Consider the following 8065-nt stretch of genomic DNA (forward strand, 5'->3'; position numbering starts at 1 on the left):
ACCGACGGATTAGTCTCTTGTCCGGATATCCGTTGGTGGGTGGTGGATGAGGCCCCGAGTGTGGGACCCCTGTCCCGCGCGAGAAGTGCTACTTCCGCTGCTAGTACCCCGAATCCGTTGCTCGGTGGGAACAGGGATCTTACACTTGGGAGGGACCTTACAATCTCCCCCACTTAAAAGATTCAAGATGTCCTCATCTCGCGAGCTAGGGTAGTATCTAAGTAAATCCTCCTGTCTCTTTCAAAGCGGTGTCCCCACTAGGTAGAAATCTTCTTTTATCTAAACATTGTTTCGAGTCCCTTATTTCATGTGTTTGGCTTGTTTTGTTGTGCCTCCAAAAGGTCTATTATTCTAAAGTTATAATTGAAAAACAAAATATATATATACCTTATAGAAATTTGTCGTTTATCGTTGCCTTTGCTCGTTAACAAGAGCTTTAGAACTTGACATATGAGGATAGAGTCTTCTATTACCTTGTCTTTTGATTGAAATCATCCAATAATCTCCAAGCTTTATCTCCTCTTAACTCATACTGTGACTCTTCTCTCTTTCTAAGGTCTATGGCAAAATAGCCTTCTTCTCTTACAGGGCTACGGGATACTATTCTTTCTCTAAAAGAAAAGCTATGGAGTTTTGGTCTCTTCCTCCGAAAGACCATAGCAATCTAAGCTTCTTTTCTAAGATATTAGAAAAGAATGAAGGAATATATACATCTCAAACTCTAGGATTACCTTGAGGCTACTTGCTGCCTTCTCACAGTTTTCTCTGTGTAGAGACCTTAACAGAAACAGCAAATTGTTTCGGTCATAACTCTCTGACAAAAACTCAGAATATGGTTGTATAACCAGTCAAAAGAATGGGAAGGCATTTGGTCTATAAGCTAGCATGGGCAGAATAGGTAAAAACATCTTATATAGCCACAAACGCGCCATCTTCAGAAATGCGTTGTTTTTTCACATTTTTAGCATGCATGAACTCTAAATGAGTAAAAGTACTCTAAATATGACCTCTTATCACCTAAATTCGAAATTCTATTTTTGGGAAAACTTATCTCTTAATAGAACTATTCTTATATTCTTTTTTCTTTTAGGATTTTTGGAGCTAATATTTTTATTCTAACACTTTCCTAATGTTTCTTGCCTTATTGTCTCACTCTTCTCTAAGTGCACTCTCTTTCCTTCTTGAAATCTATATTAAAAGAGACATATACATACGTGGCTTGGGAGGGACCTTATAATCTCCCCCACTTAAAAGATTCGAGATGTCCTCATCTCGTGAGCTAGGGTAGTATCTAAGTTAATCCTCCCGTCTCTTTCAAAGTGGTGTCCCCACTAGGTAGAAATCTTCTTTTATCTAAACATTGTTCCGAGTCCCTTATTTCATGTGTTTGGCTTGTTTTGTTGTGCCTCCAAAAGGTCTATTATTCTAAAGTTAATTTGCCTGATTATTCTAAGTTCATGCATCCATATACCTCTCAAATGCTATGAACCTTTGAATTTCTTATTTTATACCCCCATGTAATATGGTACTTAACAAATTATCATGGAAAAACATAAGGGAATCAATCCTTTACGTAATCTAACCTATGATAGCAATTTCATAATCTTAGTATCGTCTTGTAGAATAGCTCTATTCATCATGCACATTACTTCACATGAATCTTGCACCAATCTTCTTCTATTTACTCATAGAAATACTTGTTGAATTTGGTTATCTTTAACTCTGCTATCCCTATTTCTTGACCTAATTTTTACTCTAGCTCATGATTTCTTATAGCCAGGGGTGGGCTTGATGTTCCTCTTGAATTAGGAGACCTCTTCTTGATTAACATGAAAGGACTCATGTCCTTCTCGACACTTTCTATGTAAAAGAAACTTTATCATAGTCTCTGGCTATAATTATGGCTTCTGAAATAGCGGATGGTTTTGTATTTTTTTTGAGGTTATTCAATGGTGGATTAACCTTCCCAAATGAATCAATGGAGAAGAGTTACCTCATCCATCTCTAGAGCAAATTGGAGAAGTTTAACAAAACTTTGGTGGTATTCTTTTAGGGTTTTCCTTTCTTGGGTTAGCTCCAAAAAATCATTCATTTTATCCTCTTGAAATCCTAGAGGACAAAACCTTTCACGAAGGTGTACTTTCATGGCATCCCATAACTGATTCTTGTTCCAGTGGTTAGATTGACAATAGTACTTCCAACTAATTTGGCATTTCTTACAATTTTTAGAGACGAGAAAGGGTGAACTTGCTTCTTTCATTGTATCCAGGAAAAGTTTAAATACTGATCATAGTGCCACATCTAAAGGCACTCTGGATTAATATATCTGAGATCTTCATTTTTTGAGAATTACAGATCTGGTGCCTTGGGATTGACACATCCAAAAGATTATCAGGATTAACACATGTGAGATTAGTTTTCTGAAAATTACACATCTAGTATCTTGGGATTAACACATCTAAGAGCATGATCCTCTGGGAATTACACATCCGATGTTAGACCCATGTTTGTCTGAGATGGGTTTAAGATCTTGGATTAACACATGTGAGATGATTCGTTTTCTGAAAATTACGCATCTAGTATCTTGGGATTAACACATCTAAGAGCATGATCCTCTGGGAATTACACATCCGATGTTAGACCCATGTTTATCTGAGATGGGTTCAAGATCTTGGATGATCGTCCTAGTGTAAAGCATCCAATGGATGGCATTCACACATCAACTATTCAAATCTTAATGGAGTTATAATCTTAATAACTTATAATATGCAAGTTAATGAGATATATCCTGGAAATTTCTCTAAACAAGTTTCGATCTATCCTTCTAGTCATTCAGACTCTCACTAGTTTCTTAATTTGATCACCCTATGTTTTTCCTCACAAAAGGTTTTCTCCCCAATCTTATTTCTCAAATTTATTGTAAAAATATCTTGCATGTGCACCCCCAAGATATAAGCACAATTTCATAGGATGATTGTCTCAACATGTGAGGATATTCAAATCACTTCTGTGGCCAGTAGAGATGATTGATTCGTCCTCATATGATAAACAATCACTTGTTTTAATCCCTTGATAGTTAACCTTTGAAAAATAAATCCTAGGAACTAAGATCGGCTCTGATACCACTTGTAAGGTTCCCCCTTCCAAAAATAGGGAAAACACTTAAGATAGTCCACTAAGTCTTATCTTGGAGAAAATTACCTACTCATCGACACCTTGACCATGGAGAGATTCAAGGATACGATTCATAGATAAGACCTAGTTCTATCCCGCAGGGGGAGCGTGGTCTTCTAAAAATCAAATCACCCATAGAGTTATTGATCATAATTTGGGCAACTACTAGTCTTGATTCCTAGAGACAATGCTTTTTTCCTCATCCATGCAAGGCACAGCCCGTTAGCCTAGTCTTCTAGAATAGAATTGCTCGAGAACCTATTTATCTAACATAGGGCTTTCACTTAATATGTTGGAAAGCTGCCGACTAATCGGTCCACCCGTCCGTAGGATGGTGCCGTCAGGGCATTCCATCCTCCCACTTTCCGCCCTACTCACGCATCAATTTGTTTTCTAATAAATCCTACCACACTGTTTGACATAAATAAACGTGTTCCTTAATTAAGATCCTTTTCACAAGGTTTGTTAAAACAGTCTTTTTCCACAGTACACTAATGTCAAAGACAAAATTTATAAAAAAGTTTATACATGAATCAATTTCATATAGCCAAACCGGCTCTCTTATTCTTTTCCTTTATACCGCCGATGATCTAGAATTCGGCCTTCTACCCTCTACATGCTGGGCAAAACCCTACGGGGCCACTGTGGCGAGGACTCAAGCCGGCCTGTCGCCCTCTCAGGCTCCATCGCTCGATCCTCTCGCCCCTCAGAGGGATGTCTGTGCACTAGGGTAGGCTAATTCATCGTAGTAGCCTGGGCCCTCAGAACTAGGCAGCATCACAATCACTCGCCTCAATCGGAAAACCTCATTCTCCCAATGGTATGAGGGATATCATGGGCCAACTCCAGGCCTTACTAACATCTCCGCCGTCCGGCTATACAAGCACAAGAATGGGGCAGCGTCAAGGCAAGGAGAGTTGTACCTGTACCTTAATTTATCCAAGATAACAATCCATTTAATCAACTAAACTATAGGACTAGAATCCATGTTACCTTCTTAAGAAAACAATCATTTTCACAAAGATTTTTGCATTTCAACTTGAGATTGCGGATAAGACATTCTTTATTTAGGCATATGTTATTGTTTAAAAGAATACAAACTGTAAATAGTAAATCAATCAAATAGATCACTATTAACAATTTAAAGAGAAGTCGGGGCCATACCTCAACCCCTAAGAATGATATATAATCAAAAAATAAAATATGTATATACCTTATAGAAATTTGTCGTTTATCGTTGCCTTTGCTCGTTAACAAGAGCTTTAGAACTTGACATATGAGAATAGAGTCTTCTCATACCTTGTCTTTTGATTGAAATCATCCAATAATCTCCAAGCTTTATCTCCTCTTACTCATATACTGTGACTCTTCGCTCTTTCTAAGGTCTATGGCAAAACAGCCTTCTTCTCTTACAGGGCTACGGGATACTATTCTTTCTCTAAAAGAAAAGCTATGGAGTTTTGGTCTCTTTCTCCAAAAGACCATAGCAATCTAAGCTTCTTTTCTAAGATATTAGATAAGAATGAAGGAATATATACATCTCAAACTCTAGGATTACCTTGAGGCTACTTGCTGCCTTCTCATAGTTTTCTCTGTGTAGAGACCCTGATAGAAATAGCAAATTGTTTCGGTCATAACTCTCTGACAAAAACTCAGAATATGGTTGTATAACCAGTCAAAAGAATAGGAAGGCATCTGGTCTATAAGCTAGCATGGGCAGAATAGGTAAAAACGTCTTATATAGCCACAAACGCGCCATCTTTAGAAACGCGTTGTTTTTTCACATTTTTAGTATGCATGAACTCTAAATGAGTAAAATTACTCTAAATATGACCTCTTATCACCTAAATTCAAAATTCTATTTTTGGGGATACTTATCTCTTAATAGAACTATTCTTATGTTCTTTTTTCTTTTAGGATTTTTGGAGCTAATATTTTTATTCTAACACTTTCCTAATGTTTCTAGCCTTATTGTCTCACTCTTCTCTAAGTGCACTCTCTTTCCTTCTTGAAATCTATATTAAAAGACACACATACATACGTGGCTTGGGAGGGACCTTACAATCTCCCCCACTTAAAAGATTCGAGATGTCCTCATCTCGTGAGCTAGGGAAGTATCTAAGTAAATCCTCTTGTCTCTTTCAAAGTGGTGTCCCCACTAGGTAGAAATCTTCTTTTATCTAAACATTGTTCCGAGTCCCTTATTTCATGTGGTTGGCTTGTTTTGTTGTGCCTCCAAAAGGTCTATTATTCTAAAGTTATAATTGAAAAACAAAATATATATATACCTTATAGAAATTTATTGTTTATCGTTGCCTTTGCTCGTTAACAAGAGCTTTAGAACTTGACATATGAGAATAGAGTCTTCTAATACCTTGTCTTTTGATTGAAATCATCCAATAATCTCCAAGCTTTATCTCCTCTTAACTCATACTGTGACTCATCTCTCTTTCTAAGGTCTATGGCAAAATAGCCTTCTTCTCTTACAGTGCTACGGGATACTATTCTTTCTCTAAAAGAAAAGCTATGGAGTTTTGGTCTCTTCCTCCAAAAGACCATAGCAATCTAAGCTTCTTTTCTAAGATATTAGATAAGAATGAAGGAATATATACATCTCAAACTCTAGGATTACCTTGAGGCTACTTGTTGCCTTCTCACAGTTTTCTCTGCGTAAAGGCCTTGACAGAAACAGCAAATTGTTTTGGTCATAACTCTTTGACAAAAACTCAGAATATGGTTGTATAACCAGTCAAAAGAACGGGAAGGCATCTGGTCTATAAGCTAGCATGGGCAGAATAGGTAAAAACGTCTTATATAGCCACAAACGCGCCATCTTTAGAAACGCGTGGTTTTTTCACATTTTTAGTATGCATGAACTCTAAATGAGTAAAATTACTCTAAATATGACCTCTTATCACCTAAATTCAAAATTCTATTTTTGGGGATACTTATCTCTTAATAGAACTATTCTTATGTTCTTTTTTCTTTTAGGATTTTTGGAGCTAATATTTTTATTCTAACACTTTCCTAATGTTTCTTGCCTTATTGTCTCACTCCTCTAAGAGCACTCTCTTTCCTTCTTGAAATCTATATTAAAAGAGACACATACATACGTGGCTTGGGAGGGACTTACAATCTCCCCCACTTAAAAGATTCGAGATGTCCTCATCTCGTAAGCTAGGGTAGTATCTAAGTAAATCCTCCTGTCTCTTTCAAAGTGGTGTCCCCACTAGGTAGAAATCTTCTTTTATCTAAACATTGTTCCGAGTCCCTTATTTCATGTGTTTGGCTTGTTTTGTTGCGCCTCCAAAAGGTCTATTATTCTAAAGTTAATTTGCCTTATTATTCTAAGTTCATGCATCCATATACCTCTCAAATGCTATGAACCTTCGAATTTCTTATTTTATACCCCCATGTAATATGGTACTTAACAAATTATCATGGAAAAACGTAAGGGAATCAATCCTTTACGTAATCTAACCTATGATAGCAATTTCATAATCTTAGTATCGTCTTGTAGAATAGCTCTATTCATCCTGCACATTACTTCACATGAATCTTGCACCAATCTTCTTCTATTTACTCATAGACATACTTGTTGAATTTGGTTATCCTTAACTCTGCTATCCCTATTTCTTGACCTAATTTTTACTCTAGCTCATGATTTCTTATAGCCAGGGGTGGGCTTGATGTTCCTCTTGAATTAGGAGACCTCTTCTTGATTAACATGAAAGGACTCATGTCCTTCTCGACACTTTCTATATAAACGAAACTTTATCATAGTCTCTGGCTATAATTATGGCTTGTGAAATAGAGGATGGTTTTGTCTTTTTTTCGAGGTTATTCAATGGTGGATTAACCTTCCCAAATGAATCAATGGAGAAGAGTTACCTCATCCATCTCTAGAGCAAATTGGAGAAGTTTAACAAAGTGGTATTCTTTTAGGGTCTTCCTTTCTTGGGTTAGCTCCAAAAAATCATTCATTTTATCCTCTTGAAATCCTAGAGGACAAAACCTTTCATGAAGGTGTACTTTCATGGCATCCCATAACTGATTCTAGTTCCAGTGGTTAGATTGACAATAGTGCTTTCAACTAATTCAGCATTTCTTACAATTTTTAGAGACGAGCAAGGGTGAACTTGCTTTTTTCATTGTATCCATGAAAAGTTTAAATACTGATCAAAGTGCCACATCTAAAGGCACTTTCGATTAATATATCTAAGATCTTCATTGTTTGAGAATTACACATCTGGTGCCTTGGGATTGACACATCCAAAAGATTATAAGGATTAACACATGTGAGATGATTAGTTTTCTGAAAATTACACATCTAGTATCTTGGGATTAACACATCTAAGAGCATGATCCTCTAGGAATTACACGTCCGATGTTAGACCCATGTTTGTCTGAGATGGGTTCAAGATCTTGGATGATCGTCCTAGTGTAAAGCATCCAATGGATGGCATTCACACATCAACTATTCAAATCTTAATGGAGTTATAATCTTAATAACTTATAATATGCAAGTTAATGAGATATATCTTGGAAATTTCTCTAAACAAGTTTCGGTCTATCCTTCTAGTCATTCAATCTCTCACTAGTTTCTTAATTTGATCACCCTATGTTTTTTCTCACAGAAGGTTTTCTCCCCAATCTTATTTCTCAAATTTATTGTACAAATATCTTGCGTGTGTACCCCCAAGATATAAGCACAATTTCATAGGATGATTGTCTCAACATGTGAGGATATTTAAATCACTTCTATGGCCAGTAGAGATGATTGATTCATCCTCATATGATAAACAATCACTTGTTTTAATCCCTTGATAGTTAACCTTTGAAAAACAAATCTTAGAAACTAAGATCGGCTCTGATACCACTTGTAAGGTTC

Source organism: Cibotium barometz, chromosome 49, assembly GCF_041138505.1.
Source record: "Cibotium barometz isolate CiBa-2024 chromosome 49, ASM4113850v1, whole genome shotgun sequence".
In the NCBI taxonomy this organism is placed as follows: domain Eukaryota; kingdom Viridiplantae; phylum Streptophyta; class Polypodiopsida; order Cyatheales; family Cibotiaceae; genus Cibotium; species Cibotium barometz.